General features: G+C 37.9%; 7 non-coding genes across 7 annotated transcripts; 5 read left to right on the top strand and 2 right to left on the bottom strand.

Moving 5' to 3' along the window:
- Positions 1–2,745: 2,745 nt before the first annotated feature.
- TRNAS-AGA (transfer RNA serine (anticodon AGA)) lies at positions 2,746–2,827 on the bottom strand. The gene has a single exon. It is a non-coding gene; the product is annotated as a tRNA-Ser (tRNA).
- A 2,146-nt stretch (positions 2,828–4,973) lies between these two features.
- TRNAS-AGA (transfer RNA serine (anticodon AGA)) lies at positions 4,974–5,055 on the bottom strand. The gene has a single exon. It is a non-coding gene; the product is annotated as a tRNA-Ser (tRNA).
- A 4,942-nt stretch (positions 5,056–9,997) lies between these two features.
- On the top strand, positions 9,998–10,079 carry TRNAS-AGA (transfer RNA serine (anticodon AGA)). The gene has a single exon. It is a non-coding gene; the product is annotated as a tRNA-Ser (tRNA).
- Positions 10,080–12,115: 2,036 nt separating this feature from the next.
- On the top strand, positions 12,116–12,197 carry TRNAS-UGA (transfer RNA serine (anticodon UGA)). The gene has a single exon. It is a non-coding gene; the product is annotated as a tRNA-Ser (tRNA).
- A 2,251-nt stretch (positions 12,198–14,448) lies between these two features.
- Positions 14,449–14,530, top strand: TRNAS-UGA (transfer RNA serine (anticodon UGA)). Its single transcript has one exon. It is a non-coding gene; the product is annotated as a tRNA-Ser (tRNA).
- A 467-nt stretch (positions 14,531–14,997) lies between these two features.
- Positions 14,998–15,079, top strand: TRNAS-UGA (transfer RNA serine (anticodon UGA)). The gene has a single exon. It is a non-coding gene; the product is annotated as a tRNA-Ser (tRNA).
- A 2,440-nt stretch (positions 15,080–17,519) lies between these two features.
- Positions 17,520–17,601, top strand: TRNAS-UGA (transfer RNA serine (anticodon UGA)). The gene has a single exon. It is a non-coding gene; the product is annotated as a tRNA-Ser (tRNA).
- The last annotated feature ends 9,915 nt before the right edge of the window (positions 17,602–27,516 follow it).

Below are 27,516 nucleotides of genomic sequence, written 5' to 3'. Positions count from 1 at the left end.
GGTTGCTTTATAATTTAATAATTTGATTGCCACGAATCCGACGTGTTTGGAATACAACGTGCTTGAAATCGGACTTTGGAATCCGACAAACTTGGAATCCAGCAAAGAAGGAACAAACGGAAATAACCTAACCAAGGAAAAGTTGGAAACTCCCGAATTTGTCACTTCAAAGTTCAATATCTCAAAAACGGCTGAATCGCTTTCGATAAATCACAATACAATAAAATACAAATATTCTTTATTGCACACCATAAATCAGTACATTAAAACTTATAATATAAACACTTAGATTCAGGGTAGACAATAGGCGGCTTATCGCTTACAAGCGATCTCTTCCAGACAACCATTTGGGTACAAGAACTTATGATTATGTCAAACAAAAATAGGTGGCGGAAATAGAAACAGAAAACAAGAACAAACAAAAAATCAATAATATTAAAATAAATACAAATTATATAAATATATACAATGCTTATACATTAAATATACTACTAACATAAAATAGAAATATAAATTGTCAAAAAGGCCGTAATGGGAGAAAAGGATAAGAAATTAGGAAAAAAAAATAAACACAGAAAGACTGAGGACAGAGTTAAGAAGGCAGTGTCAAGAAGTGAGCCTTGACGAGGTTTTCGAGGGAAAACACGTGTAAGAACGATCTCTAGAAAACTTGCTTTCAAATAAAAAAAACCTCATTCAAATCGGTCCACCCGTTTAAGAGCTACGGCGCCACAGATAGACAGACAGACAGACACACATAGCGGTCAAACTATAACACCCCTTTTTTTGCTTCGGGGGTTAAAAATAGGTAGGTACCTACGTGTCCAATTTTTTCTAACTAAGGGGTTAAAAATAGTCTAAATGCCGCATATAGTGCATTGTACCTTCGCTATATTCGATATTGCTGAAGTCACGTAAAAAAATCCGGTAATCCGGTGTAAATCATGTTGTTGAGGCGTCACGCCACTGCTACGAGCTGTGTGTGATCAACGAGCTGTGTGTGATCAACGACCTATGATTTTCTAGACTAGACTAGAACATAAATTATCATGCCTGGATTGAGAACGGCCTACAACTGTATTCAAAACTGTGACCTAAACAAATCTACATCAATTGCGCTAGGTATATCAACGATATTAACTTCACAAGCCCGGTGTTTCGATACGCTTGGAAACTATACTCCTAAGCGAGTCGATGGCATTAGAACAGCGGGTGATATAGTCAAGCATAAACAATGTACGGCTGCGTCGGCCGAGCGTGTTGCGTGGAAGAGACCAGCCATAAATAACGGGCCGTAAGCCCGGCCCTGTCGCCCTCCGTACCCTGGAATCCGGATTTAGTTCTAAACTTGAATTTGATAAAGCCGTTAAATGAGTTGTGGAGGTTAATATGACCTTAAACACAAGTTTAGAGTTAGGAGAGTGTCTGGTGTTATGTCAAGAATAAGAGAAGTTAGGGTACGATTGTTTTTTTTTTATCTTTTTGTATTTTTTTTAATTCAATTCCAAATTTTTTGTTACTTTTAGGTAAAACCCATATCAAAAATACAAACTGAAATACAGATGCATAGAAAAACCAGAAAAATAAGACCAGCGCTGGGAATGCTGGCTGTCCACTGGTGGTGTACCTAGTGGTATACATATGGCACGTGGCACGGAATGCCGAGGACCTGGGTTCGATTATTCAGTCTACGTTGTTGGATTAGTTTAGCGTTTATCTAGTGTTTAGCTTGTCACTCAAGAATTTCTCATCATCATCATCATCGGCCTATCTTAGTCCACTGCTGGACATAGGCCTCTCCAGTTGCACGCCACTGAGCACGATCCTCGGCCAGTCTCATCCAGTTCTTACCAGCTAACCTGCGAAGATCATCGCTCCACCAAGAATTTCTACTTACACTAATATACCGAGAACTTCCAAGATAATCCGCTGCACACTGTCACTATACCCTTGATACTCTTGGGAATAACTCGACACTCGCAATAGAACTGCTATTTTAAACTTAACTAGTTTTTCCCGCCACATCGTCTACATAGAACTTGAAGCAATAATGAAGGGAAAGGTATGTGCTGAAACGCGTTACTTTGCGGAGATCCATATCAATCCACTAATTAAATGAGAAAGTTTGTTACTTGTTTGTTTGCTATTTCATCATGTCTAAACCGCTGAACCGATTTAGATGAAATTCGGTGTTCAGATAGTTTAAGTCCCGGGAAAGGACAAATAATAGTTTTTATCCCGGAAAATTGTATAGTTCCCGCGGGATAGCGAAAACCATATTCTATGCGTACGGAGTCGTGAGTAACGGCTAGTAAAACATAAACAATTACTTTGCTCATCCGCGACCTTACAGCTTAAATGTGTGTACATGCAACTCCTCCGCCTCCACTGTGTAAGAACACACACACAACACAAACTCAACTATCATAGATATTGCATTGTAGTTTTTATTAACGTTATATACAAACACACGCGTATCATCTATGTAATAGTCCAGCCTAGCTGTTGATATTTCTTAATTTTATCCTGATCCTGTACGCAATTTGGGTCTAAAAAGTAGTATTATGTTATTTGTGTTGGTTCTAATTGATCTAGCCCTTTGACTGCGAAAAAGTAAGAAATCTGCAAGCACGTCCTCAGACGTACACATTTATAATATTAGTAGGATTGAAACACCAACAAACAAACTTGCAAAATCTTTCAGAATTTGGTATGAATATGAGACAGGCAAACGCTAAAAGTGTTCGCAGTCGGTAGGATTCGAACCTACGCTCCCAGAGGGAATCTGATTTCTAGTCAGACGCCTTAACCGCTCGGCCACGACTGCTGTTTGAGAAAGTTTGCAAATATTTAGTGCCTTCATTGAATGTAGAATAAAATAGTGACGTGATGTTATTTAGTCGTGACATTCAATCACGTTTTCATCACTCATTGAGAAATTTTATGTGACAGATACTGGTTTCTATGATGTCGTCTCTGTATGTTTCGTCCGAGTGCACAGAGACGGCATCACATTTATCTGTCACATAGAATTGAATGAAACCTACCCTCAACGAGACCAATTGATTTTCCGATTTATTCCTTTAGGTGCTGTGCCTCCAAACCTTCATTGCTTCTTGCTTTTCATGATTCTAGAATGTAGCATGTATAATAAATGGAAAGTACTTTGAGTATATATTGGGTTTAAACGACAGAAACTCGAAGTAACATTATTCTATCGGATTCTACTTTTTCAGGTACAAAATTACTGCCCTATTATAGGACCTAACTAAGTGTTACAACTATCTGTCGTAAGTCGGTTTCCACCTTGAAAAAATAAGTCAAATAACATTGAAAAAGTCCAAAAGTCACTGAATGGCAAACATTACCGTCGGTGTTTTTCATAGCACTATAAATACATAATAGTCCAAACATATTTTTAAATATATGACACCAATTGACCTAGTCCCAAACTAAGCAAAGCTAGTAAATACTATGGATACTAGGCAACGGATAATACTTACGCAGATTAATAAATACATACTTAAATACATATTAAGCATTCAAAACCCGAGAACAAACATTCTCATTATTCATACAAATATCTGCCCCGGCCGGGAATTGTCCGTTTAAAATCCATTAGAAATTATTAATTACTGAATGTATGTCTATTAGTCTGTTAACTCTTCACGCTTAGACCGTTAAAACGATTTAGATTGATTGATTAGCTATAAAAATAGTTAACATTTAGACTTTGGGAAGGACAGGAAATGCATAATTAAAAGTCAAAGTCAAAATATCTTTATTCAATTTAGGCTATAACAAGCAATTATGAATGTCAAAAAAAAACTACCAACGATTCGTAAAAACCTCTGTTGAGGAGAATACGGCAAGAAAGTAGAAACTCAACGAGGTATATATATATTTTTACAAATTTACAATACAAATTCCCGCAGGGATGGGCAGTAAAGCAATTCTTGACAGATGAAATCGCGGGCAAAAGCTAGTGAACAGTTAAATGTAAAGTGATGGGTTTTGTAGACTAATTAGGTTATTTAATCGAGTTTAAATGTAAAATGAGACTAATTATAATTAGCGATTTTCGGCTTTATACCCATATATTAATATAAGCGCTAACGAGACCTTTGCTTATTTTAGATTTCGTAATTCTAAACGTACTGATTTTCTTAATTTAATCATGCCTATTTCTATCAATAACTAACTTATCCACGGCTTCGCACGTGTAAATTAGGCACCTAGATTAGATACATAGATCAAGAGTTGTCGGGATTTTATTAAATTCCCACGGGAATTTCCAAAAATACATCGTAAATTACAATATAACAAATCAAATTTCAGATGTCAGTGTGAACCGCAAATAATTATTCGGTCTTAAAATCACCGAACTGCAAAATTAATTTTGTTTTCCATAGAACTACTATGGAATGCAAACCTAATTATATAGTTGTGTGTCGCAAGGGAGCAAAATGGTGTGTTTACGGCGAGGGCGGTACATTGAATCCAGAATGTGTCGAAGGATTCTACAATAGAATCTAAAGTAGAATAGACTTCTAAAGTAGAATCCTGAGCAAGATTCAAGTGTTAACGCCCAAGATGAAAATAATTTTTCTCCCGAGTGGCTCATACAACTTTTCACACCGTGCATTAAGAAAGTTGAAAAAAAAAACAATTCTAAATATATTTAAAGAGCAACCAGCATAGAAAATGACGTGGTTTTACAATTATCAACTTCATAAAATTGCATTTGCAATAAAATACTTGGAAAAGCCTTGAACAGAAAAGTTGCACGTTGCTCCATCTCGTCAGGGAGAGAGGTGTAAAAAAATAATTGAAGGCTTTTAATCTTGTACGGAATCCTAAGTGCAGCTTGGAGTCGCATTTGTATCGTATATTCCGATTTTCGTATTTTTTTAACGGCACACACGATGTCATCAACATACAACTCTACTTCGAGTCCTAGGTCCAAAACAATTCGCAGTCGGTAGGATTCGAACCTACGCTCCCAGAGGGAATCTGATTTCTAGTCAGACGCCTTAACCGCTCGGCCACGACTGCTGATGGCATTGCACTCGAAATCTGCGTATGTATCAAAAATACTTTCACCTCAACGTTCTTAATATACTACCCACCACTTTATATTAGTCCCTTGATCAAGCAAAATGTGACTTTAAATCAACGTAATAAGAATGTTGACGCGTAACCAATAAATTTATAGTTGTATGGCGTTTTAAAAACGTGACTCTATCGTGTAATGTAGGTCGACTGGTTTGAAACAAATGTCGAATTACGATAAGTGAAGTGAGTTTTAAAAGCACCTATCTAATTACCAATTAAGTAAGTGCTTTCATAAAAGAAGAGTGATATGGAGAGATACAAAATCGATCGAATCGAAACGTCAAAGTATATTCAAGGCAAAGGCGCCGGGTGAGACGAGGGTTTCAACTATGACTGGTTGGATTCTCCATTGATCATCATCATTATCATCCCAGCCAATACGTCCCACTGCTGGGCACAGGCCTCCTCTCAGATGAGAGGGCTTGGACCTTAGTTCCCACGCTGACTCAGTGCGGACTGGGAACTTTACACACACAATTTAATTGCTTCGCAGGTTGTGCAGGTTTCCTCACGATGTTATCCTTCACCGTAAACCGTAAAATTTGTGGTAAATTTCAAATGTAATTTCGCACATGAATTTCGAAAAGGTGCGAGCCCGGGTTTGAACCCATAATCCTTTTCTTGAGACCACTAGTTTACCACAGCTGTGAATTCTGCATTATGGGAACGTAACTAAATCTAAATAAAAACACCATCTCGATTTAATGAGGGCTATCGTTTTTTGTCTCACCAGATGGCGCACTGTTGCGTGAGGTTTTAAGTATGGCTTACAAAGTCTGTTATTACGGGCGTGAAAACAAAGTTTAGATTAAAATCATATTTAATACACCTTAAAACCGTACCATAAAAATATCGAGCATGCCATAGTGTTGTTTAGTCCCCGTTTTGTTCGGAAAAAAGGGAGGACAAAGGTTTCCGAAAGACAAAACTGTCTCAAAACACAGACATTCATTGCCCCGGAACGCATATTTGCCATAATTAATTTCAGATATTGCAAAATATTCACAAAATTATTCTAATTATAAATAAACCCGTGTAGCTCACCCAAAAACTATGAGATTTGACATGTCGGAGACCTCACGCTACACTAGCGCCTCTAGCGGCGAATTCATACGCGATAGCCCTCATTAGCTTTCAATTAAATAAGATTTTGGTAAAAAAATCATTTTTAATACAAGCTGTTTTTGCTGACTGTACTTTTTCTTGACTGAACTTGTCACCCAAACTACATTTGCATACCAAATTTCAAGTCGATACCATTAACCGTTGAAGAGTCCCGTCCTGTGGGGACGATCCTGGCCGGACTACCAGGATGTCACCACCAGATTATTGTATTGTCACGCAATTTACATAAGTATACCAAATTTCAAGTCCATCCAACTACTGGAAGTTGGTCGAATTGACCTTGCAAGAATTGATTACAGACAGACAGACGGACAACGGGACAGGTGAAACTAAATAAAAGCTTGTAAAAAACATAGCTCACTGTATTTCACTATAATTAAATTTTTGAAAACAGCCAATCGCTGGCTATCACCACTTAGCAATAACCAATCAGATGCATCGGAAAAATTCGATTTATGAACTGCGGCCAACCGGTGGTGTTTGCTGACGTTGATTGTGCGGTGTTTGCGCTGGCGCCGGGTACACTGGACACCGCCGATCAATCAGACACCTAATTAATTTATTTTTAAATGGCATGTGTTGCTTCAGCAAAAAAAAAACCGGCCACGTGCGAGTCACGAAGGGTACGAAGGGTTCCGTACCATTATCTATACAACATTGGACATTAGCAAAAAAACGGCAAAAAAATGAAGTTTAAATATTTATTTTATTTTAATTTAATTATTTACTTTTAATGTGGTTATACAACTAAAGATTCTGTGAATATTTCAAGCGTTATTAATATCAAGCAAAAAACGGCAAAACAATCACGTTTGTTGTATGGGAGCCCCCATTAAATATTTATTTTATTCTGTTTGTTGTTATAGCGGCCACAGTAATACATAATCTGTGAAAAAAGTGTCAACTATTAAGCCTCAAGAGATAGAGCCCTGTGACAGGCGGACGGACAGACAGACAGACAGCGGAGTCTCAGTAATAGGGTTCCGTAGGCACCCTTTGGTTGGAACCCTAAAAACTATGGACGCCGATCCTATGGCGCGATAGACTTTCCACATTCTTCCTCATCCTTCTGCTACCGTATACGAGAAGGTATGTAATTACCTTACCGCAGAGCGTTTCAGCTATTTGGCCGCCGGTAGCCAGCCGTTTGACACTTTCGGCCCCGGCAAAGATACACTAAGCTCTTACGGTATGCCTACGCATATCCCGTAGCAGTCACTTCTATGCCCGTGACACGTATACGTGTCACAGACGTAATACATTCCGGTGCAAGTGACACGTCTGCGACTTTTTAGTTCTTACTCCTATGCCAGGGACACGCATGTCGTGTCACTAGTTATTTGTGTCACAAGGGAGCAAAATGGTGTAAAATAATATTGCTCCCGAGTCGCTCATACAACTTTTCACACCGAGCACTAAGAAACTAGAAAAAAAAAACTAAATATTATTAAAGAACAACCGGCATAGAAAATGTCGTGGCAATTATCAACTTAAAAAATGACTTTTGCAATAAAACACTTAGAAAATCCGGGAACAGAAAAGTTGCACTTTGCTCCCTCTCGTCAGGGAGGAAAAGTTACTTTTCTGAAGGAGAGGTGTGAAAAATAATTTGTACCTCCTAAACTTTAGCCCTTAAACGTTGCCGGAGCCGCATGCGATCCACTAAGCTCTTACGCTAGGCATAGCGCATCCCACCGCAGTCACAAATACGTGTCACTGGCATAGGAGTGAGAACTAAAAAGTAACAGACGCTGTGTCACTGGAGTCGAACGTGTTAAGGTAGAGTTACCAGCAATCTCCTTTTGGCCTGAGCTACTACCTCTTCTAAATCATACTCTAAGCTCTTTACAGTGCAATATACCAGAATGTGGACCGGTTGACGACCTCCATCAGGCTATCTCCTACAGAGGCTCACTCTTGCTTCTTAAATCTCTCCTTATAATTATTATTCAAGGCATTGTATTGTTCCACTATTTCTATATTTTGCTCTCTCCTTGTCGGTCCCTAACTGAATATTCCTTTCATCTCCTCAAAGGTTGACTGATAGAGATCCCTCAAAGTGACAGTTCCTCTCTCGGCATTCTGCCGCCAATTCGTGACATATAAGACAGCATGTGTATGCTATTTCAGCTACTCGCATAATAGCATAGACTGCATTTAGTAAGCAGCCGCAAGTTTTTTTTTATTCGACTGGATGGCAAACGAGCAAGTGGGTCTCCTGATGGTAAGAGATCACCACCGCCCATAAACATCTGCAACACCAGGGGTATTGCAGATGCGCTGCCAACCTAGAGGCCTAAGATGGGATACCTCAAGTGCCAGTAATTTCACCGGCTGTCTTACTCTCCACGCCGAAACACAACAGTGCAAGCACTGCTGCTTCACGGCAGGATTAGCGAGTAAGATGGTGGTAGCAATCCGGGCGGACCTTGCACAAGGTCCTACCACCTGCAAAAAGTGCCTGAGTAATGAGTTATTTAAATGCTTTAGTAATGAAATTGGGTCAATGATTATTTTGAGACGCGTTCGTATCTAATCTTACTTAAAAACCCAGCCAAGTACTGAGGGTTCCATTCAAATTTGTAGGTATGTCATTTATATACGATAAACGGCCGTATATGTCTAGATCCAGTCTCAGTAGAGCCCTGTTTAAGAACAAAATATACGCAGTGTAGGGTCATTAACATAAACCAACGTTGAGGACAGAGATTGGGATGGTTAAAACCGCAGTTGTTGCCGCAGCTGCTTGTTGTTTGCGCAGGCGCCGCCAAAAACGATAACTTCACTACATGACCTCACCAATGTCAGTGAGCCCTGCTTCTGAACAAAATATACGCAGTCTGCCGAAATATTACGTACGTAAACTTATACGGAACCCTCTCTCCGCGAAACTGACTGACGCTTGGCCAGTTTTTTTAATACAAAAAGTCAGATACTCCATTCATCAAAGTAGCCTCTGACCATGGGTAGGTTAGATTCTACTCGCATTAACTAAGCTACTTTTGTTCTACAACTATAGTGTACATAGGTAGGAATTTACACTGCGGCATAAAGAAATGCCCTGGCTGAATCATCAAGGCCCTGTTAAGGCCTGACCTAGACATCGTTATGAGGTTTGTCTGCTAAGGACGGATTTTGCGAAGTTCCCACGGGATAAGGACATTGTAGACAGACGGATACAAAACCCTAAATGTGTTAAATATTATATGTTATGAAAAAATAAAAAAAACTTTAATGCAGATCAAAAAAATCCATATTCTTTGTTAGTATTAATCTTACAATCTATTGTTAGTCGATTTATTATTATTGTATCGTCTGTGTGTGTGCGTGTGTGTCATAATTTCGGTACAGTTTAAATTAAATAAATAATAAATAAATAAATATCATGGGACACTTGACACCAATTGACCTAGTCCCAAACTAAGCAAAGCTTGTACTACGGACACTAGGCAACGGATAAACATACGTATATAGATAACATACATACTTAAATACATATTAAACATCCAAGACCCGAGAACAAACATTCGTATTATTCATACAAATTAAGTAAGTAAGTAAATCAATTTATTTTTAAAGCGATTGACCCGAATAATCCTCTTAGTTCTGAATGTATTTGCTGCGTTATCATTATCGATATTTAAGTATCATTCTAACCCAAATCCACGCTACAAGAGCGTGTTATTGTATCACGATTTTAATCTCTTCCAATGTACTTACATGCAAGTACTTCTATCATTTCGCAAACTGTCATGCAGCAGTCGTGGCCGAGCGGTTAAGGCGTCTGACTAGAAATCAGATTCCCTCTGGGAGCGTAGGTTCGAATCCTACCGACTGCGAACTTTTTGCATTTTTATTTTTGTATTATTTATCTGTTATAGGCCGATTCACAAGAGCTACGATTTATTGACTGATAGTGACGTCACCGTGTCACTGTGAGAGTGTGTTTCTTACAAAGGAATCTCCTAATATTTTGTAAAAAGTAAATAAAACTTCTTATATAAGCATGGATAATCTCATTTACACTACACAAATTACAGAAACAGGAGGAGTGGGTCAGGAGACCACTTGCTCGTTTGCCATCCAGTTGAATAAAAAAAAACTACCAAGTTTAGGTATATTTTATACCTTAGGCTGCTATTTACTTACTCTTAAAGTACTAATCATTTTCAAGCAATCTTAGCAATTATAATTTTCCTTGTAAATTTGATATAGGTACTTATAATACTTAATACCATCCTGAATATTTTTTTAAATTTTACCACCGGGGCGGGGACGCTCAATTTTCTTGAAGACTTGAAACAAATACAGCTTTCTAGTACTAACGGTCTCTAAGCTTAGCCGCGGACGGACAGACATGGCGACACTATAAGGGATCCTAGTTGACTACAGAACCCTAAAAACTTGAAAAAAAAATTGAGTCTGTTTATGTCAGTAACCATCTGAAATGACCCATTACTGCATACCTTTTGCTAACCGTACCTCTGCTAACACAGGCAATTCACACCTACTTTGTACGGAACACTCGACGCGCGAGTCCAATTCGCACTTGACTGGTTTTTACACTGACGTTTAACTATAGATAAAAACAGAATATTTATTCGTAGATAAAAACCAATAAACCATTTCACTTCGAACCGGTAATCAAGCGATTGTTTGATTATTAATTCGGTGAAGCGCTTATCGCTGATATTAATTATCGCGGTAATAAACGTGATGGTTCATAACTGAGGATCGGCCAATAAACTGCTCGTATTTTTTATTACACTTTCATCATCATCATCATCATCCCAGCCTATATACGTCCCACTGCTGGGCACAGGCCTCCTCTCAGAACAAGAGGGCTTGGGCCATAGTTCCCACGCGGGCCCAGTGCGGATTGGGAACTTCACACGCACCATTGAATTTCTTCGCAGGTTTGTGCAGGTTTCCTCACGATGTTTTCCTTCACCGCAAAGCTCGTGGTAAATTTCAAATGTAATTCCGCACATGAATTTCGAAAAACTCAGAGGTGCGAGCCGGGGTTTGAACCCACGACCCTCTGTTTGAGAGGCGATAGGTCAAACCACTAGGCCACCACGGCTTACTAGACGGCTTATTACACTACTATGCGGGAAATATTTGCCTACATTGATTTTTTTACGTGGTAGGTGCGATCGAAAAAACTGAATCTTGCACCAGGGTGGCACCTTTGTGCTGAGCTACTAATGTCATGTTGACATGTTGTATTTGTCAAGGAAATCATAGAGAAATTGATTATTAAAAAGGTCCCATCCTGGTATTTCTACGACTGTGTTTAAAGTATTTTTGTTAAATACTAATTTACTAGGTCTCGGCCATGTCTACAACATGTTAGATTGTGTTTTAATTTTTGTCATTGTGCTAGTTCAAGTTTTTAGGGTTCTGTAGCGAAAATGGCAAAAAACGGAACCCTTATAGTTTTACTATGTCTGTCTATTTGTCCGTTCGTCCGCGGCCTTATTCAGACTATCAGTGCTAAAAAACTGTAATTTTGCACGGATATGTAGCAACTACGCCGACAAAATGGTAAGATTTTTTTTTCAGTATACCTCCCATAGACGTAAAGTGGGGGTAATTTTTTTTCTTGTCTAACCCTAAAACAAAATACAAGATCATTATAAAAATAGTATTTGATTTTTTGTAACGGCTACGGAACCCTATTTTGGGTGTATCCGACACGCTCTTGGCCGCATTTTTAAAATAATACAAGCTGAATACTCAAAACTTGACTAAACTGTCAAACATACTTAATCGAAGTTCCATTGTTTCCGTATTCGTTGCACCTGCTGAAGACAATAGGGTGTAATTAAGTGTTTCATTGTACGTCTTCGTAATTTTCGGCTGGTCGCTTGTAGCTGAGGTGTCCGAGTGGTTAAGGAGTTGGACTTGAAATCCAATGGGTTCTACCCGCGCAGGTTCGAATCCTGTCCTCAGCGGTTGGTCTACCTTTTTAACATTTTCATGCTTTTCAAATAATTTTCTACTTGCTATTGTAATGTAGAACTGTTATTTTGTTTGTTAATCTAATAAGACAAAAATAGATCCCAGTGGCCTTGTAAGTACAAGCGGACAATGTTACCTTTCTCAGGGCATTTGGTTTCCACCTTTTTCATTAAATTTGTTAAGGAATTGTCATTAGATTAAATAGATATGTACTGCCGAGTTCATAAACTTGTGATCAAAAATTTGATCAACATTATTTGATTGTTAACGGCGTAGAAGCGTGTTCAGATATTTTTGATCCAATTTTTACTCACAAGTTTATGAACTAGACTGTAAGTAACCGCCAGTACAAAAATTAAAAGTAATCGAACCGTTACTATAAATTCTGGAATTGTCAAATATCCTACTAGACCGGTGACTTAGTCTTCTAATGGACTAGAAATGTGCGATGAAAAATTTCCAATACGATTTTTTGACTAATCTAGCCTCACTTAGCGCTGCTTTACTATTGGTGATTTTTTTAAGGGTTCTGTACCTCAGTCGGCAAAAACAGAACCCCTGTCTTTCTAGGATTATTTTGTTGAACGTCTGTCTGTAAATACTTTTTTTTAAGACCGCGGGGAGGTAACAACCTGAAATTAAAATGGAACACTTTGGTCTGCTTGTGTGTTGCCAGTGATGACATACGAGGGCGCTAACGATGGGCCTCATGGAAGCTCAAAGTCACTCAGAGGGCCATGGAGAGGTCTATGCTCGCGGTTTCTTTGCTGGAGAGAATCAGAAATTACGATATCCGCAGTAGAACTAAGGTTACCAACATAACCCGAAGAATTGCGAAACTGAACTGGCAGTGGGCGGGGCACATTGCTCGCAGGGCTGATGGCCGAGGGGTCAGAAGGTTCTCGAATGGCGTCCGCGGACCGGGAGACGAGCTGTCGTTAGGCCTACAACAAGATGGAGCGACGATCGCGGTGTACGAGTATGCGGAAAGCATAAGACCGGTTTGGTGGAGAGCCTTGGGGAGGCCTATGTCCAGCAGTGAACGTCTTTCGGCTGACATGATGATGACTGTGGTCTGCTATCCCTTGAAACGGAAAAAATTATAACGGCTTAGTTAACGCAATCAAAAAGTACAATTGTTAACAAAGTGTTTCCATATAAATTGCCGGGGAATTAAAACCTATATTATGAAAGAAGAAAGAAAGAAAATAATTTATTTATAACAGCAATGACACATAATAAGTAAAAATAACAATAGGAAATGTTGCCGCTATAAAAAGGTCCCGGCTCAGCATATCGCTGGTTGAAAACCAGCATTGGTCTTCCGCCGGGCCACAGGAGAGTGCAAAATTACGGATTATGGTAATTTCCATTGTTTTAAAAACATTGAATTTGGTATGAATGCGGTTTTTATAACACAACCAATAAGAAAGGCTGTAAATCTTACTTTTGATGTCTACTTTTTTATCAGTAACCAATCTAAAATGACTCTACACTGCGTATATTTTATTTAGAAGCAAAACTATGCCAAGACATTCGTAATAATTTACCTATGAATGTGTACGAAACCCTCAGTGGGCGAGTCCTACTCGCATTTGGGCGATTTTTTCTCGCACACCCTCAGCTTCCTCATGTCTCTACTGAATCTATCTACAGCGGCGGCCTTACCCATTGCGAGGCCCTTTGTCCTTCGTGAAAAGTATGTGATGCAAAAATATAATTAAAAAAAATCTGTATTTAAAAAAAAAATTGCTTGGGTTGTTGCGCGAGGCCCCTGCAAGAGCGCGGCCCCTGGCGATTACCCTGTTCACCACCCCCTGAGGCCAGCCGCCACTGTCTATCTATCTATATAATAATACCTATTAAACGAGCAATTCTTGTATATATATAATTATATAATCAGAGTCTGGGAAATGGCTCCAACGATTTCAAAGAAATTTGGCATACGTACGGGATTTCGGGGATGAAAAATCGATCTAGCTTGGTCTTAACTGGGAAAAAGCTGGTTACAGAGTCATAGCCCGAGCGGAGCTCGGTCGCTCAGGTACTGTGCTGTAAACAGAAACAAATTACACTTTCGGCACTAAACTGTACCTAATGGGAAAAAACCCAGCTGCAATTAGTGTTTCATTGTTCTTTAATTCATTGCAGCATATTAAATAGTACTTTACTGTCAATAACAGATTGTACGGTACTTAAAGATATATTTTAAGTGTTGTGGTTAATTTGACACAGCTGAGTGTAGCTGAGGTGTCCGAGTGGTTAAGGAGTTGGACTTGAAATCCAATGGGTTCTACCCGCGCAGGTTCGAATCCTGTCCTCAGCGGTTGAAAATATCTTTTTTTTTTTTTTTTTTACTTTTTATCCCTTATTTACTTACCAACTTTAGATCGATATTCGAGATAAGGTAGAGGGCTAAAATACAAGTCAAAAAATATTATAAAAATATTTATATAAGAAATTAGCCCATATAAAGCAAGTTTTTAGAGGTATTCGAGACTTATTAAACATTTTTTATCTCCATACATAGATGCTCTACTCTACTATGGACGCTACACCGTGGTCAAAAAGTCGGTTATTGCGATATGAAAGGTGCGATAAAGTTTTGAAAATGTAACTAACTGCCTTTCTTCGTGTATGTGCCTTTTAACGTTATAAAATATGAATAAATTAAAGATCGAGGAACGTTATACATAAAGTCGTGTTTCAATAAGTACAAATAATAAAACAATAGGTCTTAAATAAAGAGTAATTTAGTTTAAAGTCGCTATGTATTTGACCTGACTGCTTGTAGCTGAGGTGTCCGAGTGGTTAAGGAGTTGGACTTGAAATCCAATGGGTTCTACCCGCGCAGGTTCGAATCCTGTCCTCAGCGGTTGAAAATACCTTTTTATCTTTATAAAAATTTGAATGCGTGTACTGTTAGAAAGGAAGAAAGAAAATACATTTATTTAACGTCATAAAAACAAACATATAACAAATACAAGACACATGACGCTAAACAGGTCCCCACTCAGCATAATGCCATGGCAAGCCGTGGCGCTGATTTTCAGTGAGGACCTTATCTAAAAACTAACTTGGCAAAAAATCATTTGCCAAAATAACTCATCGCAAATTTACAGTTAGTAATTTTTTTTTGGCAAATTTTTGTTTCACAAATAATTATTTAATCATGTTTCATATTACCAAGTATTATTTGGTCAAGGCATAAAACACTCTTCCCAAAATATTGCATGGCATAATAACCTACTTTTTTGGTAAGTATATAGCAGTTCGTTTCTGTGGGGGACGCAGTTCTAACCTAATCTAACCTACTTTTCTGATAGCAGTTCGTTTTTTTAATTAATTTAATTTATTGTAAAATGTTACTATACACATTTCAATTTTTTTTTTCATTTCTGTGGGGGACGCAGTTCTAACCTAACCTAACCTACTTTTTTGGTAACAGTTGGTTTCTGTGGTTGGTTCGTGTGCGAACTCACATTTCTAACACACATTTTTTTGGAATATAATATTAGTCAAAAGAAATCGTTTGCTTAATAAACGTTTGTCATAATAAAACTTGACAATGTAAAATTATGCCAAAAGATAATTTGCCCCAATGAATAAAATGCGAAATGTTAATATGCTAAAGGTTCGTTTGGGAAATGAAACTACTGCGATAAGTTTTTTGGGAAGTGAAATTTGGCGAAAAATATTTTACCGAAACGGCAGTACAACGCAACCATTTTTTATTTTAAAATTATACGAAATTAACAATAACTATATTAGCTTTGACATTGACATTGACATGTAAGATGCTGATAAATGAAAAAAAAAAAGTAATTTTGAATTGTGTTTAGAAACCTAAAGTTCAGGCAGACAGGCATTGCATTAACATTTCATTGTATGAGATAGGGCGAAGTGAAAAAGGGCGGCTGTTTGTAAGAATACACATATGTGTTTCACAGGCATAGTTGTCATGTACGTGTGGGTATCAAGTAGGTTATTATCTACAAGAGACTAATTATATTTTACCTACGACCTATTTCACAAAAGTTTTTGTTTCGATTTCTTTCTTTAATTTAATTTTTCTTTTTAGCCCGCGTTAGGGTGTATACTTGGCAAGTGAGTGCATAATAATAATAGTTGTAAAATTAATTATATATATCTACGTACCTAATACATTTATTTTTATGTTTTTAAAGTCACACAATAAATTAGTTTTATAGTTTACAAATTATCTATTTATTTATGTAGTCTTATGTAGTTAATGGTGTGTAGTATGTCTTTATAACGGCCCGAGGGTTGCCGACGGTGCTGGCTGAAAATCAGCGCTGGGGTGTTTTTAACGCTTCAGCATTATGCTGAGCCAGTGTCCGATTCACAACCGCAATGACACATACCTTTGTGTTTTTTTTTGTACCTAATAATATTGTTGTCTTGTGTTGTGAATAAATGTATTTTCTTTCCTTCTTCTTTCTTTCTTTTTTACCTACGTTTTTTAAAATAAAATTAATAATAACGATATTAAAATCATTTATTGCCACAGACATAAGACAGGACTACACAAATAAATAACAATAACACATAAGCAGCATAAGCTCCAAGCAAAAGAATAACCTTACCAACAAAAAGTTGCAAAATCCCCGACTTTGTCACTTCAAAGTTCAATATCTCAAAAACGGCTGAACCGATTTTGATAAACATGTCTAAGAACCATCGCTAGAAAACCTGCTTTCAAATAAAAAACCGCATTAAAATCGGTCCACCCGTTTAAGAGCTACGGTGCCACAGACAGACAGACGGACACACACAGACACACATAGTGGTCAAACTTATAACACCCCTCTTTTTGAGTCGGGGGTTAAAATAAAACTTACAGCGTTGATTTTCAGCCTGCGCCCGTCCCATGGCGTAAAATTTAACTCTAATTATCTAGAGCCGGGTAAGGCTGCATTGTTGCTAGTATATCTTTGTTACTACAAAAATAAACAGCAATATACTAAAAATTCAATTACTCTAGCTGCGTAATTATGCTCCTTATTTTTCAGAAGTTTTTATTCAAATTTGTATAAAGAGGGAAAAGATCAAGTGTATCATAGATGGTAGGTGAGGACCATACCCAGTTCTTAATATTCTGAACTATATTCACATACATTTTAAAATATAAATTAAGGAATTACGGAATTACCATAAAAATATAGCATTACCATCTGTTCCTTTGTATTGTTGCTGATGTGTACATAACAGTAACAAGCGTAACAATAGGTTTTAATTGAGTACCTACATGACAAATTTTAAAAGTTATCTTTAAATTTAACAGATTGCTTGTAGCTGAGGTGTCCGAGTGGTTAAGGAGTTGGACTTGAAATCCAATGGGTTCTACCCGCGCAGGTTCGAATCCTGTCCTCAGCGGATCTACCTTTTTTAACTTTTAAAAATTTATGAAACTTTTTGATCTTTATAGTAGTATCGAGTATGGTGATAATATAATAAAAAATGAATTTAATTTTGTTTTTAACCCCCGACGCAAAAAGAGGGGTGTTTTAAGTTTGACCGCTATGTGTGTCTGTGTGTCTGTCTGTGGCACCGTAGCTCTTAAGCGGGTGGACCGATTTGAATGCGGTTTTTTTATTGAAAATCAGGAGCGATGGTTCTTAGACATGTTTCACTAAAATCGGTTCAGCCGTTTTGAGATATTGAACTTTGAAGTGACAAAGTCGTGGGGTATTCCAACTTTTTGTTGGTTAGGTTAGGTGTACCTACCTACTCGCTGATAAGTTTTAGATATTTTAAGTGATAGATATCAGAGAAGTGTCGCTTCTGTTTTTTGTTCGGCAGAATATTAGACAGAGAGGTCACCGTCGAATTCTTTTCTACAATAAACTTAGACATTTTGTTTGTTCTTGCAAAATATTTATCACTTCAAAGTTCAATAATTCAAAAAGGGCTGAACCGATTTTGATAAAACATGTCTAAGAACCATTTCTAAATAAATAAACCTGTACTTGAAAACTCTGCCTTTTAGATTATTTAATAAAGTTTATAACATTATTAACATTATTATATTAAGTAAATTGGGTTACCTGTAACATTATTTTTTTACAAAATAAATAAAACCCGACTGGAGATGAGAAGTAAGTTATAAAAAACTCTTTCAAATAGATAACAATTCTCTCAATACAACTTTAATAGAAGGAGTTATCACACTTAAAATATACCTAAACAAAACCTACCCCTAAACAATAATAGAATATTTCACTTTGATTTTAAAACCTCCCCTTTTTGCATATTGGTGAAAACAAAAGAATTTACCGCGTAGCATGCGTAAATCATTAACGAAGCAGCTAAATGAAGACGATTTCTTTAATTTCACCATAATTAACACAAACCTAGGACCGATCAATGAAAAAGCAATTTGTGAGCAATTAGGAAAAAGCTGAGAATGCGCCCGAGCATCATTCCCGAATGAATTATTTATGCCGATTTCAGAATACGCCTTTTAAGAATGCAATTACATTAACGGCTATTAAGAGCAATGGGTTTAGTGAAGGCCGGTCCTGGAGATTTTTAAATTAATAAGGATGCCGTAGGTACGGTCAAGGACTTTATTTCATGAGCCACCAATGGAACCATTTCACAGTAAATGTCATAGTGACATCGCATTAATTAACAAGGAAAATCGTAATGACTTTCCCTTTGAAAAGGTTCCATGGTGGCTCATGTAAAGTCCTTGACCGTACCTCAAAAGGAAAATCGGAATCCTTGTACGATCACTTACTTCCATCTGCTCATCTATCAATAGCCATTTTCTCCTGAGATTGATAGAAAATACACAGGTTTATATTAATTTGATATACATAATCTATATAAATAAACATGAATCGTAAAATGTGTTGCTAAGCGCAAAACTCGGGAACCAATGGTCCGAATTCGCTAACTCTTTTTTTGTTGTGTTCGTTACTGCCTGGAGAAGGTTTTTATGGAAGAAAATACAGAAAAAATACAACGGGGGCGAAGCCGCGGGCAACAGCTAGTATCAAATATACTGCGCAATATTTACAACTCGAAATTGCTGGATTAGATAGATGTGTAATTTGGCGTGGATTTTTACTATGCATTGATAATGAAATCCACGATGTAGGTACATTTCGAGGATTCCCGGGCGTTTTCAAAAAAAACGTGTTACCTTTCCTTTGAAAATGTATTTCATTTTTCATATAAATTTTATGAGTCAGTTTTGTTGCGCCCATACCGAGTGTATGAAAAAAACGTCACAAGTCATTTTCGTCATTTTGATGGGGACATTTTTTTAAATCATCTAAATCGATTGTGCTTTTGATTCTGAGTAGAAAAACCATATTTTTCCAAAATCAACACAAAAATAATGGCGTACATTTTTTTGTAAAAATGCCCTCCCACAAGATTCACAGTTCTAGAATTTAAATTCATACATGTACAAGCCGCGAGCAAACACAATTTGAGTGATAATATCTTTATAGCGCCTACAGACTCACGCCGTGAACCCCCGAGAAGCGTGAATGTGATCGCTTTCTCGCCGTCTCGTTCTCGCGCTCGCCTGTTCTCCGATCGGTGTCGGTATTTTCAAAAGGTTTCTCGGGCGAGGAACGAGAACGGTATCACATTCTTGAAGATTATAATATGCTAATGCACACAAAACCAAAGCCGCTGCACTGTCGCCCATTCCGGATAACGAACGAGAATGCGAATGAAAAGGTCGCATGAGTATAGATGCCTTCTCGGTTCTCGCGCAATTTCTCGGCAAGACTTCTCGGCGAGACTTCTCGCGTGAGTCTGTAGAAGCTATTAAAGCTATTGCTTCCCCATTTACAAGCTTACAAAAGATCCGTCGCACTCTACTCATTATCCGCGAGCAGTCTAACTGTACGCGGATTGTATTAACAGCCGCAATCAACGTGCCCTCGTTACGTATAATTCGATCACCGGCCGATTCACTAATCACTCGTTCATTTACATATATTCATTTGTTTTGCCGCGCTGCGAATTTGCCGCTTGATTGTCCCGCGCGACATTTCGGCGGCCGCAATGTGTGCTGGTGTCAAATTTGATTAATGCAACTATGCACGGGGTTGCGTGATGAAACGGTGCCAAAGACTTAACTAGCGATCCCACTTACAATAAGAGTATGAACTGTAAGTGCGTAAAGAAAACAAACATTATTATGTATCAAATAGCTTCTGCCCGCGGCTTCGCCTGCGTGAAATTCGGTTATCGCGCGCTGTTCCCTCGGGAACTGCATTTTTCCGGGATAAAAAGTAGCCTATGTCACTTCAGAGCCCATAACTTATCTCTGCCAAAAATCACGTCGACTCGTCGCTCCGTTTCGACGTGAAAGACGGACAAACATACAAACACACAAACATACCAACGCACACACTTTCGCATTTATAATATTAGTATATGGATGAACTGAAACAATTACTGTGGAGTGTGGTATGCGTGTATTGAAGCGTGATGAGATGATGTACTCGTACGTTTGAATTTGAACGAAGAATGAATATTGAGTTTGAGTGAAGAACAAATGAGATGTTATGGCAGTTGACGACGTACGAAGAACGTAAACAGGCGTGTGTGTTTATTGTGTTTTACTTTCTAACGTATTTTTTTACGATTTGTATCATTTTTTTCAAATTCGCTGGCCAATAAAGGCAACTACAAACTACTGCTACGTTTCATTTCCCACATTACTTTCCCACCCGCGACCTGTATAGGTCAGTAGTAGAAGAAGTAGTAAATAGAAGGTAAGTTAGGTCGCAGGTGAGCAAAGTAATTTTTTCAGTTCATTGATATGGACCTATACAAAGTAACGTCTGATTAAATAAATTACATTTAATTTTAGACGACAAGATGGCCTAGTGGTTAGAGAACCTGACTACGAAGCTTGAGGTCCCGGGTTCGATTCCCGTGTTGGGGCAGATATTTGTATGAAAAATGCGTATGTTTGTTCTCGGGTCTTGGGTGTTTAATATGTATTTATGTATATATATATAATTATAAAAACAAGCTTTGCTAAGCTTACTTTGGGACTAGGTCAATTGGTGTGAATTGTCCCGTGATATTTATTTAAGTAATTTAATTTATTTGTTATTCTTTCACGCAAAATTTTCTGTCACAGACGCACAGTCAGACAGACGGACGAACACAAAAGCGGATTCTATAGGTATTCCGTTTTTACACTTCGATGTACTGAATCCTAAAAATAACAGCAATAATACGAGCATACAGAACTATCCGTGAGCGAGCAGCTCACGCTTGGCCAGTTTTGTTTGTTTAGGTTGTTGATTTGCCTGTTGGAAGTTGTGGGAATTGTTTATTTACCTGATTTCTAAATTAAGTGAACGTTATTATGTAGTTATTGCTAGAACCGTAGTTTTATTTTTAAGCTAGGTGCTCAAAAATCTGTGCGTTTCTCAATAAAGTAGTATAAGATATTAGTGTCTTTGTTGACAGCTGCGTTGTTTTTTTAACCAAGTGAAGGTTGTTGGACGTCCTACGGTTGATTATGGTAAGGTAATGGCCAGATCCATTGTCAAGAAGACATTAAGAGAAGTTTCCCTGCCGGCCACGCGGCCGCGTTAGGTATTCGTTTGGGATATTGCTGTCTTTATCGCTCGTGAAATAAGCGCTCGCGGCCGTCCCCCCTATGCCTTCCGCATCGACGTCCGTAATTTATATCGAGATGGCTGTAGGCTTTTCAAGATTTAGCGGTTGAATTTTGGGATTCGTTGTCCTCATATTATATGAAAAGTATAGCACAAAAATCAATGATATTTTACAATCAAGATATTCATTAAATTTTCTATGCCTGTGTTTTTTATAGATTTTTGTAAAAATGCTTTATTAGTCTGTAATTTTCGTGCAAAGTTGACATCTTTTTTTTTGTCGACTTTTGAGCTCCTGTAATTCTGATATCACACATTTACGTGAAAATCTGAAAAACCACAGGCATAGATAATTACGTCTAGTCCATACTTTAAAAAAATCATCTATTTCTGTTGGCTAGTTTTGAGACCGGGACTACGTTTGTATGGAGAATGGAACGAAGAGACTTCTCTTAAGATCTAAGGCGTAGTATAAAGTTAATGATTATATCATGGACAGGGATATTTGGGCATAATTCCGATCCGCATTGGTGATCCCTTACTTCAAATAGCGAACCTACTGTGTTAAAAATGAAGTTGTGTGATAAATAGTTGCAATGTATAGATATCATTAAATAATATTGTAAATCTGTTTAAAAAAAATATACCTCGTTGAGTTTCTTGCCGGTTTCTTCTCAACAGAGGTGTTTCCGAACCGGTGGTAGATTTTGTTTAGACATCCATAAATGCTTGTTATAGCCTAAATTGAATAAAGCTATTTTGACTTTGACTGAATGTTGATGAGTCTATACCCACACTTTGAGCCAAAAATTTCGATGGAAAACATTTACAAGGGCGTTCAGAGTAACAAGATAATCTTCTTAAATATTCCAGAAGAATGCGACGTCATCCTGTACGAGCATACTCGATTCGTAACTTAATAAATAGCGTATAATTGAAAGCGTTAAGCAATGCTAATTAACTTCCCTTACATTGTCTTTGTAATTAAGTCTCATTTTACCTTTGTCCCTGCAACGGAAATCACATTTAATCTCATTAATCGTAATGAATGCTTACAAAGGAGCACGTGCTTATTCAAAGTCAAAATTACCTGCTCGCCTTAGTACCTTGTCGCATTAACATCATAGTCTATTAGCTTTAACTCCCGACTTTGTTCGCGTGACTCTCTTCTAAGCGGGCGTTCAAGTAATACGTAACTAAATTTTTGGAGATTTTTGACCCCCATGTAACGCGCCGCAGCATTGTATTGTAGCCCCCTCCCCACTTCCTAAACGTTACGCCACGCCGGCGGCAGAAACTCTAGATCTTAACTCCAGGTTTGACTTAATGCCCTTGAAATCATTAAAAGATTTCGCATTTCAATAAGTGATACATATCAGTAGTATTATGTATGATTTAATATAGCGTTTGCGAAAAAAAAATGGCGGGGGAATGAAAAATAAATCTTTATTGTAACAATAATGGGTACGTAACAGTAGGTAATTATAGCCTACTCAAAATATTTATGGCTTATAACACTTTACTGTGCCCAGAAGTGGGACGTATATAGGCTGGTATGATGATGATGATGATGATGATCATACTTTTAATCTACCATTTTCACACAAATAGGTACTGAGAAAGTATAAAATAAAGCATTAAATTAAAAAATTAAAAAACCCGGCTGCCTTAAAAACTAAAAGGAAGAAAATAAGTCTAGTGGTCTAGAACTCTTTTAAGTAGCTAAAGTTCAACAGTCAGGGCCCATTTAAATCGTGACCAGCTCAAAAATTCTTAGTAATGGGTCCCGACTGTTGAACTTTAAATTAGCTACTACTCGTAAAAGAGTTCTAGACCATTAGACCTATTTTCTTCCTTTTAGTTTTTAAGGCAGTCGGGTTTTTGATTTTTTTAATTTAATGATTTTAAAGTACTTAATAAAAGTAGCATCTGCGCCACCTTCTTTATTTGAGCTCCGCTAATGAGTCTGTTTGAAGTCGTTCTGTTTGAGTTGCTGAGGACAGTGACAGTAATTAGTACCTATGTCGGCGGCCGATCGTAAAACCCGCGAGATCACGAAATTCCTAGGCATATCGTGAAATGCCACCATTTCATGAATTGGCTAAGGGACATCCGCCATATCGTGCAAAACTCACCGTTTAACGATTTGCCTAGTGACGTTTAGGCCGTTTTGATTCACATAAAAAGAACGGAGCTGATGTTCAAAAGCTTCTTTTGCACTTCTATTTTGAATTCAATCACTATTTTCGGTTTAAAGATCATTTTGGTGTCGCCGACATTTTTCACGCGCTAAACAAACACGGCCGGTCAGCTGGTCACGGTCGCCATTGCATACGCAGCTCCACCAGTGGCCAAAAAAGAAACTATTATACGATGTGCCCGGTATAGAGCTAGGAATATCGACGAATGCGTTGCTCTAATCGATCTGCCGTATTATTTCTCAGACACATCGTGATATGCCTGGCCGACGTTTAGGCATATCATGAAATGGCGGCGTTTCACGATATGCCTAGGAATTTCGTGATCTGGCGGATTTTACGATCGACCGCCGACACCTACATGCTGCGGCCGTGCAATTATGTCTGCGGGGCTACTACTACTACGAAATTCCAAAAACGAAGTTTGGAATCGTACCGTCCTCCTCACTGTCGTATTAAATAATATTGACGTGAGCGGGACGGCACGAGACGAATTCGAATTTTACACTTCGTAGTAAAGGGCCTTCGTGCTCGATTCCCTTGTTGAATATCTGGGGTGCTACAACGAAATTGGAAAATCGAAGTTCGTATCGTACCGTTCCTCTCACTCTCGAATTAAATAATAAGCATTAGTGGGACGCAAGATACAGAGTTCGGACGTGAGAATGCACAGTCACCTGGAGGGAAATGTGACCCTGCAGTACATACTTTCATGTATCGTGGGGGAGTAACCTTTCTCTGCAGCTGACTGTACTTTTTTGAGCATATTATATTGTTTCTACTTTTCAGGACAATGATCGAAATCTCAAGAATGTTCTACTCGTCATATTGTAGGTAATTTAATTAAATGAATGCCTGTTAGTACTGTGGCGTTTGGTATGCTTTGTAAATTGGTTATATATAAATAAAATAATATTATATGCGTATGTTATATATATATATAATGTTTATTTCTGTGGTCCTATCTGTAGCCTGAACGGCTAGATCATTTTTAACATAAAATATGAGGTATCGCAAATGAAGTTGCGAATAAGCTAGTTAGTTTTATATACTGTTAATACTTGCACCTCACATACTACCTATGTGGTTTCGATTAATAACTCATAATTATTATTGTTAAAATAAAACATGGCGCAGCACCGTACTATTAATTATTAATGTAAAATTTCAACACCCTCGGTAGTGAATTTCAAATGTGTGTAATTTCTTAGATAAGAGGGCTTGGAACTTAGTTCCCACGCTGGCTCAGTCCGGATTGGACACCACACACAACAATAAATTTCTTCACAAGTTTGTGCAGGTCCTCAAGATTTACCGTAATACTATTGGTAAATTTCAAATATAAATTTGCGCATGAATTTCGATAAGTAACTAAAAGGTGCGAACCCGGATTTACACCCACGATCCTCTGCTTGAGAGGCAAAGGCCAAACCACAAAAACTACTACGCTACGGCTACTACGTACAATATTTTATATCAAAACGAAATCCTTGCGGGATTTTCTCATCATTTATTTTATGTTCGTCATTTGGCTCTTCGCGTGATTATTTTAAGAGAAATGAGTTCTGCAACTATAAAAGACAACAAGCTCATTTCTTTCCCCGGCTTTTCTCTAACAACGAGATTATATTTAATACACCTCGCCATTTTGAGTCCATTTTCAATTACCTGCGGCGTCAGGGAACGAAGCAAACCGAAACAAAAACTTAACAAATGACTTTTCTAAACAATAGTATTCAAGTTATTTTCGTCTTCAGCAAATACGACTTTCTTCATTTATTTTCTAGACGTGAGAGGTACTTAGGCGAGTATAAAAACTGATTCGATTTGGTTTATATATAATGAAAGCATAGTATCAAACAAGTTTTTGCTATGATTCCATATTACGAGCTTTTTATTCAATATATAGTTTTTTACCTGATCACCTAAAAGAGGGTTATGTTATTAGAACGTACGTATGAATGTACATCTATTTCTTCGGACCTATTTGTAGCCTAAAGGACAGCCCAAATATGACAAATACGTACCAACAACAATAGTAATATGTATAATATTTCAAAATGGCGTCCGTGTGGTGTCGGGTTAAGAATAACTACACCTCTCCATTTCTTCCGTGGATGTCGTAAGAGGCGACTGAGGTATAGGTTAAGGTATACCGTAGGCGATAAGGCTAGCAACCTGTCACTATAGTACCGTTTTTGTCAAACTTAAAACCTAAAATTGCTAAAAGTAGCTCCGAAGTGGTAACGTTTCGTGTCTGCCTACCCCATCTGGGAATACAGGCGTGATGTTTGTGTGTGTGTGTGTCCGTGAAAAAATAATGAAGTCGGGATTTTTTTAGTGTGGATGATTATTATTCCCATCTAAGCTCATAGTGTGAGGTATAATTTTGTGCTGCTCGTTTGGTTTGGAGTGCCATCTTTATTTATTAAATCATTGGCTACAACGATTTACTTCCTTTTCATTACAGCAAAGAAAGATCTTAAACCCTTCCAAAAAAACTCAACTCTAACCCTCAAACAGAAGTTCCAGCAAACCGAGATTAATACTAACCGCGCCCGCTGCGAAGTCATTTAAAAAACGGAATCCCGGGATCGACGCGGATCAGCCCCAGCCGGGATAACCAACTTTAATTACGATTAACCCTTGCCGAATCCAAACGGAGATAACTGTAGTCAATTCTTTAAACTTTGGCAATCGCTTCGGGAGACAATCTGTGCAATTATCTGGGGCTCAGCTCAGGCCCTGTTAGTTCAACGAATCCACTTTTAATTACTCTTAACTGTATACCGATGTGAAGTGCTAAAATGCAAGCACCCTACTTTAGGTATCGGGTTTATACTGTGCGGGCACGATTTTTTTTTATAGAACAGCTGGCAAACAAGCAGGCAGGTCACCTGATGGTAAGTGATCACCGCCGCCGTATTACCTACCACCTACAGCATTATTAGGACTGCGGGTGCGTTGCTGTCCTTGCAATAGACTTGCTGGGTTTTTTGCTGTTTGTTTGCTTCTCTCGCTTCTTTCTTCATTTATTCTTTCTTCTATCTTTATTCAATCGTAATTTTCTATCACGAATAAAGTCCATCGGCCCTTTTGACTGATATGGTTAGAATTTAAGATTAAAATTGAATGGTCCATCACAATATTGGACACACAATTAATTTTCCCTACTTACATATTAGACTGCCAGATGGCCAAGTGGTTAGAGAACCTGACTACGAACCTTGAGGTCCTGGGTTTGATTCACGGCCAGGGCAGTTATTTGTATGAATGATACGAATGTTTTTTCTCGGGTCTTGGATCTTTAATATTTATTTATTTAAGTATGTATTTATCTATATAAGTATGTTATGCTGTCTCAAATTAATTTAATTTCAATGGTGTATGCCAAGTTTTCAATTCGCGCTGGGCCCTCGTGGGAACTGCGCCCCAAGACCTCTGATTCTGAAGAGAAGCTTGTTGCTCTACAGTGGGACTTATCATGA

The sequence above is a fragment of the Choristoneura fumiferana genome, chromosome 3 (genome assembly GCF_025370935.1).
Source record: "Choristoneura fumiferana chromosome 3, NRCan_CFum_1, whole genome shotgun sequence".
Taxonomy (NCBI): Eukaryota; Metazoa; Arthropoda; class Insecta; order Lepidoptera; family Tortricidae; genus Choristoneura; species Choristoneura fumiferana.
Note: the sequence above shows the minus strand (reverse complement) of the source record. Positions and strands in the feature narration are given on the sequence as shown.